This window comes from Pan troglodytes, chromosome 17 (genome assembly GCF_028858775.2).
Source record: "Pan troglodytes isolate AG18354 chromosome 17, NHGRI_mPanTro3-v2.0_pri, whole genome shotgun sequence".
Lineage (NCBI taxonomy): Eukaryota > Metazoa > Chordata > Mammalia > Primates > Hominidae > Pan > Pan troglodytes.
In genome coordinates this window covers 77,911,471-77,925,384 of record NC_072415.2, presented here as the reverse complement: position 1 = coordinate 77,925,384, position 13,914 = coordinate 77,911,471, and the positions used below count along the sequence as shown (strand labels likewise).

General features: G+C 33.6%; 1 long non-coding RNA gene across 1 annotated transcript in view; it reads right to left on the bottom strand.

The window, feature by feature from the left end:
• Positions 1 to 13,914, bottom strand: part of LOC134808625 (uncharacterized) — a 380,342-nt gene that overhangs the window by 22,287 nt on the left and 344,141 nt on the right. Inside the window, exon 4 of the long non-coding RNA XR_010151985.1 lies at positions 3,213 to 3,382. This is a non-coding gene — a long non-coding RNA (uncharacterized LOC134808625). The remainder of the gene's footprint in view (positions 1 to 3,212; positions 3,383 to 13,914) is intronic.

The window sequence follows — 13,914 nt, the reverse complement described above, 5'->3', positions numbered from 1 at the left end:
TTATGCAACATGATACAATTATGAAACAACGGTAAAGATGGATTAAATATTTCTGAAATAATATTTGAGATACGTACCACAAGTTTTAGGAAGATTCAGTAAAAAATGAATTGCAAAATACACTATACAGCCAGACGTTTATTTGGAAGTAATTAAACTGAGAAATAGTAACTAACTTATTCTTACTATCAAATAGGTTAAATATACAAAAAAGAAAACTTTAAAATATGACAATGAATGTGAAATAAAGAGTACTGCAAGGGAGCATCTAATATTATGTAGAAAGATTCATATTATTCATGATTCTACTGAGTCCTTTTGAAGGACAGACTCAGTATGAAAGATTCTCTTCCTAAGAAAGAAGTAAATAGAAAACTCTCCACAGTCCTGCAGTACAAACAGAATGCAGAGACAGCTGGGCGTTGTACAAAAAGAGTGCTTAGAGTCAGAAAGTGGCAGGATGCAGAAAACTAAAGAGAAGGAATTTCCTGATTTTCAGTGATAGGCAGCAAGCATTCATTTTAGAACGCTGGAAGAGTAATTGCTCTATTAAAAAGAAGTAAGAATATCCTGGGATGATGGCTAATTCAGCCTATTAGAAATAAAACAAGGTGGTAAAGCCTCCTCAAAATTTCACAAAGTATGGATAATAAGAGGGAAAGATAGATCCAGAATTAGGCAGACCAATGGTAAAATTCTTAATCGCAACTAACCAGAGCTTTTTTTCTTATTTATTTCTATAAAATAAGAATTGGGAATTATTGAAACACCATAGATTGCCAATAATGAAAAGTCACATATAAAATGATCTATTAATTGTATATTTTTTCATTTCATTTAATTTTATTTCAGGATAATATGATATATAAAATTATTTAAATGTGTGATCTTTGTTTAAATGTTATATCAATTTACTTATAAAATATTACTTTTCCTGAAATATAATGTATATATAATTAAAAATCTATTTTAAGTGTGCAATTTATTAAGTTTTGGCAAATATATGTGTGAGTCCATATATATATATATATATATATATATATATATATATATACACATGGATGTATATATATAGAGACAATACATTAAAATATAACAGGACATTCTCATCACTTTGAAAAGTTTCGTATGCCTATCTTTAGTTTTGTACTGCATCTCCTTCCCCATCCACAGCTGTGGGTAACTACTGATCTCATTTCTATCCCTCCAGCATTGGCTTTTCCAGAACTACATATAAGCAGTTCAAATAGTGTCCTCTTTTGTGCCTGGCTTGTTTATTCAGCATAGTGCTTTTGCAATTCATCCATGTTGTCGCATATATCAGTGACTCACTCAGTTTCACTGCTGGGAAATATTCTATCCTATGGAGATGCCATAGTTTGTTTATCCACGGATATAATAGACATCTGGACTCTTTCCGGTTTTAAGGAATGATGAATACAGATACTGGGAACATTTGCATATAAGTTTTGTGGGGACATATGCTGTCATTTCTCTTGGGTAAATACCTAGGGATACAATTACTGTGGTGTATGGCAAGTGAATTTTAAATTTGTAAAAACTGCAAAATATATTCCAACATAGCTGTACTACTTTGCATTCCCATAAGTAATCTATGTGCTATTCATTTGCTTCACATTCTTGTCCACACTTGGTATTGTCAGGCTTTTTTAATTTTGGCCATTCTGATGGGTATAGAGAGGTGTGGATTTTTCTTCCCTCTTCATAGTGACTCCTTGTTGTTCATCATTTCATGTGTTTATTTGCAACTTGTATATGTTCTTTGGAGAAGAATCTGTACAAATCAATTCAACTATTTCATTCATTTGTTTTCTTATTTTTAGGAATTATTTGTATTTCAAATACAAGCCTTTCATCACTTTTTTTTGCAAATATTTTCTGTCAGGCTGTGGTTTGCATTTATATTTTCTGAACAATGTCTTTCAGAGAGATTTTTCTTTACGTTTTAAATTTTGATAGAGTTTATTTAATTTGTAATTTTATCTTTACTTTTTCTAATTTAAAAATATCTGTCACAGTCAAGTCACAAATATTTGTGATCACATTTTGTTCTATAAGTTTTAAAGTTTTAACTTTATGATGAAATAATATGCAAAGGTAAATGTAGTGAATAGAGCACAAGCTCCAGGTCAGACTTTCTGCAATAAATTCCATTCTTGTGACACACACTGCCCTGCATTGTGGCACTAATTGCTGTGCTTTTCAAGCCTCAGTGGTCTCATTTATAAATTAGGGTTCATACTACCTAGAATTTAAAACATCGAATTACAGTCATGTTTATATAAGGTACAATAATGCTTTACCATGATGACTGAGTCATACCTTAGTACATTTTAAATAATGCCACCTGTTATTATTTTTTCATTATCAGTGATGTCCTTAATACTAAAAAATGTATTTAAAAAAAACTTTTTCCTTGACATGAAGGAAGAAAGTAAGACTTCATTCACCAAATATTTATAGTGTGTCCATCAACGCTATCACACCTACATATTTTTAAATTTTTAAAAATATTTTTAAGAATAATACAGCTTGTTTTACAATAATTGAGATAGAAAAATATTTTTCAAAAAGCTATATATAGTATGAATCACTTTTGAATATCTGATGTACTCAACTGATGGATCTATATGGCTATTCACGTGTAAGAAACACAGATGTTGAAGTCATGCATGTTTGTGTAAACCAAAAGTTAAAAACTTTAAGTATATAACACTAAAGAACACTTAATAGATATTAGGCACTTTTCTAAACACCTTGCAGGCCTATCTATTTAATCCTCACCACAATCTTTTGAGGGAGGTAGAAACTATTATTATTCACAGTTTGTTAAAGAGGCAATTAGTTCAAAAAGAGATTGTCTTAAGTGACCTAGGACCCAACTGGTTAGTGCAAAGCTAGTATGTGAACCCAAGGAGTGTAGCCTCAGAGCCCATGTAGATACCAGCTACACCATAACAACTCAACACACATGCCGTGAAGGGGCACAGGCCCTGAACGTATGCCCCCAAACCTGTTGAAATCGCTTTCTGGAAACTGGGACAAGAAGAGAGGCTGATTAAACACTTTCGAGGATCAGATAATCAGTGTTTTAAAAGGCAGATTTGGATTTCCTTTTGTGAGTCGAATCCATAAATACTCCAGTGGGATATGGTGCTACATGTGTCTATAATATAGTATATATTGTTTACCAATAAGTGCTGCATTTCCAAGACATGGTGGTCCCACTTTTCCGTTCCACTGACGTCAGGCATAGTGATGGATGCCACCTCTGAGCAGAAGTTTTAAAGATGGGTGGATGCTTTGCCATGTTTATTTTTATCCGTCCATCTAGTTACAGTTTGCTGTTTCAGGGTGGATTCTGGAGTAAATAAAACATGGGAGAATCACTGCAGCTAAGGTATGAAAAAAGACATGGTATATATAAGCTAGAAATTGAGTTCTGGTTTTCTAAGCCAGAGGTAATTTCTCATTTTTTTACCACAACAGAACCTAGCTATCCCTATTGATATACAGTGCCCACTTTAACATTGTTAGGTCAAACTAGAATTTAATTAATTAAATATGTATTATTAATATATCTGAATTATTTTCCTCTAAGGTAGCCCCAGGAGTGATGTGTGACTGTAGACTAAAATTGCATAGTTAGTATGGGATTTGGGGATTCTACAACTGTAGAAGATGAAGAGTTTTGGATATTCTCAGATTTCCCTGGATTTTGAGCTAAGTTTTCACAATCAGCTCAATTTATCATTGACCAAGAACTAGGCTATTACCACAGACTAGAAATGCTTCAAGGAACACCTCTGATTTTAATTATTTTTCCCAAATTAGAATTACATATGTTTGAAAGCTTCAATATTAACAGTCATTTGGTCTCAAAAACTATATAGATTTATAGATATACACATATGGACAAGATATTTATGAATTCTTGTTAATGTTGTTATGAGGAAGAGGCTTTATATTTATTATATTTCCTTGCTTTTTAACACATCAATAGAAATTTGGATACTTATGACAAAATAAGCAAAGAGCTCTATTAATGTATTTTTCTCAGGATAATAAAATCCATGAAAATCAGAAATAAAACTAATAATTAATCCTGTAAATATTTCCATCTGAGTTCTAACTCAGTAAACAGGTAAAGTGACATTAAACCCTGTGAAGATGCTAATGCAAAGTCAGGATCAATATGTGAAAACAAATAGAATTTGTGGCTATCATTACAAAGTTGAGGGTATTCTGAGTCATCTAATCTATACACATATCTCATCATCAGTGAGATTTAATAGGAAAAAAAATGAGGCCTCTTATTCTGTTCATAATCAAACGACTTCACAAATCAAAATTTTTGAAAAGTATAAGCTAGAAGGTTTCTCCTTGAGCATTGATATGTGTAATTTTTACTGTTTTTCTGATGCTGATTTGCAGAGAAAAAAAAAGTAGTAGCAGGCCCATCTAGGAACATGCCAATCTACAGTGGTATAAAACTAGCTACATGCAGCATAACCAGAGGGAGCATGTTCTCACTTTCTCTTGGCTAACTTTCCAAAGATAATTATCCAAGAAAGTGTAAGGAAAAGAGCTGGGGCACAAGCACTCTGACAAGTGCAGGTGACAGTAAACTATAATGCACAGTGTTAAAAAGAATTAATGCAGTAGAGGAACTGGTTGACACTCATGAATATTTCCTTACCTAGGATCCCAGACTTTAAAATAAATCATGCAAACCCTAAGAAATGTCAGTTTACTGTCCCAATAAACATCAAATGGAGACATAATTGCCATTCAAAAATATTAGACACACATATATCACAACTGTAAAATGATATCAAGACTTTTGTCTTCAATATATTTGGATAGTATTTAAATATCTAAATCGTATACCTAAGGGTTCTACATCAGTAACAGTGACTTTGAAAGCATTCATAAGAGGGAAATCATAAAGTAGTCAAATTTTGGAATGATGTAACATTTTTTAAAAGTCCTCATTTACAATTGGATTTTAAAATCATTTCATCTTAGTAACACAGACCTTATTGCACTGAGAACGTCACTTATTTCAACCTCTGGTCTTCTCTGCTTTCTGTTTGTTTGTTTTGTTGTTGTTGTTGTTTTGTTTGTCACTCTGTGCTGGTGCTGTCTCATTGTGGCCCATGCTGTCTGTGGGTCACCCCTTCCTGAACCAGCCACCCCATCCCAACACCTGGCCAAGGCTTTCAGGGTAGGTCTTTGAATTAACAATAATGGTCTCGCCTTCCCCTACTTTTTTCCTCTCATCAAGATGCATTGACTTACGTCCCCTTCCCTGATATCTCATTAGAAATTAATTCAGCAAACCAATCCTAGCTATTTGTGATCAAATATGTTAAAACATACTTATTCTCTCAAAGTTTTAACAGAAGGGCTTAGTGCATGAGACAAATGATTTGAATAATACACAACACTTAGAATTAAGGAATTTCTCAAATAACATAATATTGTTTTACTTCACTATGTTTGCAACAGGCTTGAGCTCTCTTGGGTGTTGCAATGTAGTTAGTACTACATCTGCAAGACCCCCAGCTGTAGCAACAACGAAGTCTCAGCTGAATTTAGGTCAGGAGCAGACAGGAAATAAAGCTGGTATAGAGTAGAATGAACCGAGGGAGAGGTAGGATCTTACTGGAATCCTGAAAAGGTGCTTGATTTAAACCGAATCTTTAATAAGTATACCAATAGGGCAAGTTACTGACAGATATTCTAAAGTGAACTATACTGAAAGCCCTCATAATTCCAAGAGATCTCGATAACAAGCAATTTGTAGATATAGAGATGTTTTCTTTGCTTAAGAGGTAAAATAGGACCTTATAAACAAGGTGGGAGAAAAGAAACATATTTTTGCCAGGTCACTAGGCCAAAAATACAGATTATCTTGGTTTATCTCTAGTGGCTAGTTAGCTATGCAGTTCCTTATTGTGCTAATGATTACTAAAAATTCAATTACTTATATGCTATCATTTCAAATAGAGACTCTTTTTGACTTTTTTCTTAAAGAAGCTAAAGAATGAAGGCCAAAATGCTTTGAATGATCTTTTGATAAAAATGGGAAATACATTATATTGCAATTTCAGATGCTTAAAAGCAATAATATTGATGTAAGAACAACTCTACCTTGTTAAAATCTGTTACATTTTGAAGGACTCATATAACTATTTATTTGTTATATTTAATTATAAAATGCAATTCTATTTGTTATATTATAGTTTGCAAGATGCATATGTGTATATATAAGAATGTATATATATATGTTAAATATGCTTATAAGTATGAAAGTTAAGCAGGATGAATATTATCTCCAATAGTAATAACTATTAACATGGATGAATTAATCTTTATAACAAAAATGGAAAATAGAAAAAGACTACAAATTTATTTTACTTCATTATCTCCCTCAGCTAAAATAGTATGTCTACATTAGCAAATTCTATCAACTCAACTCCCAAAACCTATCCTTAGCCTGCTTACGCCCTAATTGTACCATGACCACCTTAGTCCAAGCCCTAATTTTCTTCAGATGAACTAGAACAATAGCCTCCCAATGTTCTACCTGCTTTACTTTTACTTTTAAAATTCTATTGAGGTATATTTATGTTCAATACAAATGTATACATTTAATATAATAAAATATATTCTAAAGTGCAAAATTTTAATGTATAATTCAATGAGTTTTAGCAAATGTGTACCTCTATTATTTTATAATGTAATTCAAGGCCTAGACCCTTTCCATTCTTCTTGAAATTTCCTCATGTCCTTTTGTGTAATGCCTACATTATTTTGCACAGCATATTTGTAAAATTCATCTATGTTATTTATTAATAAGTAAATTATTTTTATTCTTCAGTAATGTTTCATTACAGAAATATATGAAAATCTGTTAGTATACTCTCGATGGCCATTTATGTAGTTTGTATGAACTGGCTTTGTGAGTGAAGGTGTTATAATATTACTTTTTGTTTTAATTTTTAATTATTATGGGTACATAATAGTTCACATCATGTTAATAAGGTATCCATCACTTTAAGTAGTTATCATTTCTTTGTGTTAAGAGCATTCCATTTCCAATCTTTTAGCTATTTAAAAATATACAATAAATTGTTGTTAGCTATTGTTACCCTACTGTGCTATCAAATACTAAATCTTCTTCCTTCTCTCTAACTGTAATTTTGTACCCATTTACCGTCTCTTCTTTATCCACACCCCCATGCAGGCTGCCCTTCTTTTGAGCCCCTGGTAACTGTCGTTCTACTCTCTATCTCAGAGTTCTTATATTTTTAGCTCCTGCATATGTGTAAGAATATGCAATATTTGTTTTCCCGTTCCTGGCTTATTTCATGTAACATAATATCCTCCAGTTCCATGTTGTTGCAAATGACAGGATTTCAATTTTTATGGCTGAATAATATTCCATGATGTATATGTAACACATTTTGTTTATCCACTCATCCACTGATGGACACTTAGATTGATTCCATATTACTGTGAATAGTGCTGTTCTGATTGGGCACTAAGCTCTTTAGGGCTGGTTTCTTCAGAAATATAACTTTTGGAATGAGAAGGACACATAGCAAATAACTGGGGTTTTTAATTTCAAAAACCTTAGTGGAAGGAATTTTATTTCATGACTCTAAATTGTGTTTTCTAACTGTAACAGAAATCCCAACTTTAATATACAAAAACCTGTGAATTTTATTTTCAACTGATAAGGACAAAGTCTACATCTATTCATTGCATATTCAAAGCTTATGAACTGCATTTTTGTTTCAAGATACACACACTTGCCTTTTGTAAGTCTGATACTAATAATCTTAATGTAAGGAAGTAGATATAAGAAAGTGTGTGTTCATTTTAGTTTAAATTAATGTATAGTTTGTTTACTGTTTTCCAATTCCTTTTTATCTACCTATATAGATTGCAGTACCAGTACATGAATTGTAAAAATCATTTTACTTTATTTTTATACTACAAACTTTTCATTTGAAATGTATTGCCCTGATGAATTTAATAGTTATATGCCAGCCGGTACTGTGTTTGTTTGAAAATGATTTCCAGTTTCTAATTCCCTGCTCAGCCAGGAGAAGCATCTAAAATGATGTTCTAAGCCTAAGTAGAAAGAACACTAGGTTTCCTTTTATGACTCATTCGAAAAAAATGTCCCTAGCACTCTCCATTTACACTAAAAATGTTTTCCACCTGGAGTTTTCAAGGAGACTCAGGTGGGTACTTCTCACCTGGCCTCCTCTAATTGGCATGTGGGGGCTGTGATTGATAGCTTAGAAACAGGGTGCACAAAAATGGCTTGGCTAAAGCTAATGCTTTTTCCTGTCTATGATATACAGTGAGGCCATTTTTGAAGTATGTTTTGGTATTCATTTATTAGTCTATTAGATTTCTTCTCTTTTTCCCCTTATTTATCACCCAAAAACCTTCTAAATCATATTCTGCTTTTGCATTGATTTTGCAAGTTAGAAACTGCAAAAATTCTCACTTCATGAATGCATCACAAAAATGTTTTATTCTGCATATGTCATTAAATCTCATTTAACAAGGTTTCCTGTAAAAGGTCAAGAATTAGCCTGGAATAATTAATTTTTAATCTTCATCACATAGTATGGCTCAGTCTTTACAGATTATTTTGATCAGAATGTCACACAATGTCGTATGGTTCTAGGGAAGCATGCTTGTAAGGGTACCAGTGACAAAATTAATCTCTCAGGCTACACACTCTGCTTTAAGAAAACTCTGTGTTATTTCAAAAGGTAGGGGAGTATTAGATTTCCATTTAAATCTAATGCAAGAACCAATTTTGAGAGTCCACAGCTCAATTTGAATCCCTTCCTAATTTCAGAATTATGTTGTAATTCACAGAGGAACTTATTGGGGGTCATTCCAAAATTTAGGATGGTAGTAGACTTAATTTATATTAAATGTGTTTCTGAAAACTGTGTAATGCATATTAAAGTTTGATCAAAGGATAGATACATAGATAATAGAGACAGATTATAGAAAGACAGGCAACTATAAGTATAGAGATAATATAGTTGTATTCCGTTTTCTATATTATCATATTTATAAGAAAACCTTCTATGTCTCCTGAGCAGTCAATGTTTTAGCAATATTTAACCTTATCAACACTGAATTAGTAGTTTTCTTATTCTTAAAATAAGTGGTGACATATTTATTGTTGTGCATAAATTAAGCTTGTTATAGCAAACACCTATTTTCATATTTTTACTTAATTAATTTATAAAATATACATCCAAAGAAAAGAGCTATTTTTAAAAGACATGAGGACATTAACTGTCTGCTCATATATTGTTTTCATTGAGGGAAATACAGAATCTAATATCATTATGTTTAAAATACCAATGTCTAAACTTGAATTTTGTTTCCACCCATTCTGAAATGAGTATACATATTCTTTCATTTATAAACATTAACATTTTGAAAATAGTAATACCTTTGCACACATGAAGAAAAATATAAATACATACTATAAATCAGTAATTTCTATAAAAATATAGAAAGTGTGTGGGTAACTTGCTCTGGTATCCAAATCTAGCAAATATAGAACCAAACATTTTAATTTATAATTTTTCACTCATTCCTAAAGACCAGCACAAATTTTAGCATGGTTAACTGAAGATGTAACATTCATTACATTCTTAATTATAAGAATCATGTTTTTTAAAATGAACTAGGATATATGCAAATCAGGATTTAACATAGTAATATCTTGCATTAACACTACCAAAAAACAAAAAAAAAAAGAGTTATCAATGACTGTTATGTAACGCAGACTCTTTGAAAAGTAAAGTATATCTTAATACCTGTAGTTCAACTATGTCGTTACAGGTGATAGCAAAGCTACATGAAGAATGGAAATTATTCCTTTTCATATGCAATCCAGTGATCTCTTATTTTTAGTAGACTAGCATAACTGCAACTAATTTTCTCTACTAATAGTTCAATTTAAGATAAACTGAAAATTTAAATCTATAGATCAAAGAAAGAGCCTAACTCATTCATTCCTAACTCATAAAGTAGACTATGCCAATGACTTTAATTTTAAAGACATCAGCAGTTTTGCTCTGAAACATGACATACAGTGTTATCAGTTGTAATCATTGATTCAAAGTGAGCTAGACTTGCAGGTAAGCTATTTTGTACTCATAAGGGACAATATGATTTAAATTCCATGCAAAGGGAAAGATAAATCTAAAACATTACTCCATAGCAAAATTAATTATTATTCCTTTGGGTGCTTACAATGCCCATATTTCCACATTATATTAATTTAGCTACCAATATAAATATTTCTAGCTGCTGAAAATTAGAATTAAAATGATGGAATATCTTAAGGCCAAACCATAAACCAAGAAAAAAAATAAGGTAGATAAATATGAGTCCTCTGAGTTTCTGCATACCGTCTGCCTCTCACTGCACACCTCCTCTGCTTCTGCCTCTCTCACCCTGCTCTTCCTCTCCTGCCTCATCTGCCCAAGCAACATTCTACAGTCACATGATCCTTTGGATTGTCAGTGCAAAACACAAGAGGTAGGCATATTTATTTGGCTAGCTTTATGTATTTATTTTTAATCTACAGACTAATTTTTTTAAAAGCCATAATAAACACTTGGATTCCAAATATAGTATTTTGTTGAATACTGCTCCAAATACATACTATACAAAGTAAAAATTTGAAAATATCTCTGAACCATAACAATAAACATAATAAAGTAATGATATAATATCTTAGAAGGTGTTAAGAACAAAGGAAGGAAACGAGACAATGTAAAGGCAATGGGAACCATGGGTGATTGTTGTTAATATTTTTAAAAGGAGCAATCAGTGTTGGCCTCAATAGGTGGGTTGTGATTAAACAAGGACTGGGGTCAGGTGAGTGAACAAACTATTTGTAAGTGTAGGGACAGATTTCTTCAGGCAGAAGCCTATCATGTCCATGGCTGTGAGGAAACAGCATGCCTGTTGTAGGCCAGGCAGAGGAGACTGGAATGGAGTAATCGGAGAGGAAATATTTGGAAAGTTCATTTAGCTTTTAGTATAGAAACAGAAGACCATCGAAGGGTTTGAGAAAAGTGCCATTAGCATCTGTCTTTCATTTTAATAAGATCATATTGGCGCTGGTTTAAGAAGACACTGTGAGCGACAAAAGGGGGAGCAGTGAAATCATTTGTAGGGGACATTTGCAACAGTCCATAGAAAGTATCTTCTAAGCTTGGATCTAATTATCCAGGGTTTCCAAAGTGATCAGATTCTAAATATTTTGAAAGTTGAGTCAACAGGATTTATGGATCAGATAGATTTGAATGTGAAAGAAAAAAGCTAAGAATGACGCTATTGTGTGTTCATTATGAGGAAAATGGAGTATAAAACTCTATCAGGTCACATTGAGGAAACCAGATATTTAGCCTTGGGTATGTTAAGATCAGCATGTTCAAAAGAGGAACTGTTGCAGATTTCACATAAGCAGCAGAATACAGACTCGAGTTAACAGGACTGGTCCATGCTGACATATCAACTTGAGATATATTTGAAGATATTTCTAGAGAAGATCAAGGGAATAAATGTGGATATAAAATGGGAAGAATTCAAAGACTAAGCCCTGGGAATCCCCACAGTTAGTGAATTAAGAGAAAGTAAGGGAAGCACCAAAGGAAAAATGGGAAGGGTAGTGGTGAAATAGGAGGAAAACCATGAAAGCATAGTCTAGGAAAAGTATTGTAAGGAAAAGGAAATAATCGGCACTGTTAAATAAGGCTGAGAAGTTATGGAAAGGTTACGCAAGAAGAATACTGAGAATTTACTCTACATTCAGTCGTTGTCAGTTATTAGGGGCTTTTTACAAGAACAGTTTTAATACAGAGATAGCAGGGAAAGACTGGAAAATCAAGAAAAAAAGATGGATCTGGTGTTAATGGGGAGGTCCAAGAAGTAACTTTTTATATGAGAGCAATATTCAAATGCAGATGAGGGTAATCCTGAGGATACCAGGGACAGAGGAAAATAGTTGTACTAATGCCCTGAAGAGGTCAAGATGGGACAAAGCCATGCACAAGTGACTCACAGGTTTCTTAAAGAGGAAGGTTCTGAAAAGATAAATGTGCTGAAAAGAACTGCTTAGCTGTTCAGGGAAACCAAGCCATGTGGACTTGGTAACACTTGTTTTTGTTTCTGCAGTATCTAAATTCTTTTACATGCAATAATACTGATAATTTGTTGTGTGTCATACTTTTATATGACTTTTCCCCATCTCAGGAATGTGCTGTCTCATAAAAAAAAACAAGAGGGAAGATGTGCTATATGGCACTAATGCCAGTAAGTGAGAAGTTGTGAGTTGGGGAGGTTTTGAAATTTATTTGGTGAGAACTGGAATTTTCTTACTGAATTAAGAAGCAAGGTCAGCCCCTGTATGTAAGAATGGTGAAGAGATGTGAGAAAACTGAGGAAAAAGGAGAATGACTAACATAGCCATTAAAAAGCATAGAAAAGCAAACTCAACAGGGAATTTTAACATCAATGACAGTTCAACAGGTGGGACCAACTTGCAATTTATGTTTCTCAATTTCATTTTTCTCTAGCCAAGTAAAGGTATAGGTGCAAAATAGGAACAGATTTGGGACATAACGAGGGTCTATTTCTTTTTCCCCCAAGAGAGTAGCCTCCCAACAATAATATCAATCTCAAATATATCATGATAGGATCCAGCTGTATTTTCTTTTTTTTTTTTTGAGACAGAGTCTCGCTCTTTCGCCCAGGCTGGAGTGCAGTGGTGCAATCTCAGCTCACTGCAAGCTCAGCCTCCCGGGTTCACGCCATTCTCCTGCCTCGGCCTCCCCAGTAGCTGGGACTACTGGCGCCCGCCACCATGCCCGGCTAATTTTTTTGTATTTTTAGTAGAGACGGGGTTTCACCGCGTTAGCCAGGATGGTCTCGATATCCTGACCTTGTGATCCGCCAGCCTCGGCCCTCCAAAGTGCTGGGATTACAGGCGTGAGCCACCGCTCCCGGCCTCCAGTTGTATTTTCTTGCACATATTAACTGATTACATACTTATATACAAACACACGTGCGCACACACACACACACACACACATTGTGTACACACTATTGATTCAAACATCTTTTTTGACTTTTATTTTAGATTCAGGGGTACATGTGTAGGTTCGTTACATGAATATATGGTGTGATGCTGATGTTTGAAGTATGATTGATCCCATCACCCAGATAGTGAGCATAGTACCCAATGGAGATTTTTAAAAATCTTGACCCCTCCCTCTTCCCAATAGTTTCCGGTGTGTATTGTTGTCATCTTTATGTCCACGAGTACTCAAAGTTCAGCTCCCACTTATAAGATATAACATGTGGCCTTTAGTTTTCCATTCCTTTATTAACTTGCTAAGGATTATGGCTCCATCTGCATCCATGTTGCTGCAAAGGATATGATTTCACTCTTTTTTATGAATGCATAGTATTCCATGATGTATATATAGCAGATTTTCTTTATCCAATCCACAGCTGATGGGCACCTAGGTTAACTCCATGACTTTTTTACTGTGAATAGCAGTGATGAACACACAAGTACATGTGTCTTTTTGGTAGAACAATGTGTTTTCTTTTGGGTATATACCCAGTAATGGGACTGCTGGGTGGAATGGTAGTTCTGTTTTAAGTTCTTTGAGAAATCTCCAAACTGCTTTCCACAGTGACTAAACTAGTTTACATTTCCACCAACCGTGTATAAGCATTTGCTTTTTGCCACAGCCTTGCCAGATTCTGTTGTTTTTATACTTTTTAATAAAAGCCATTCTGACTGGTATGAGATGATAT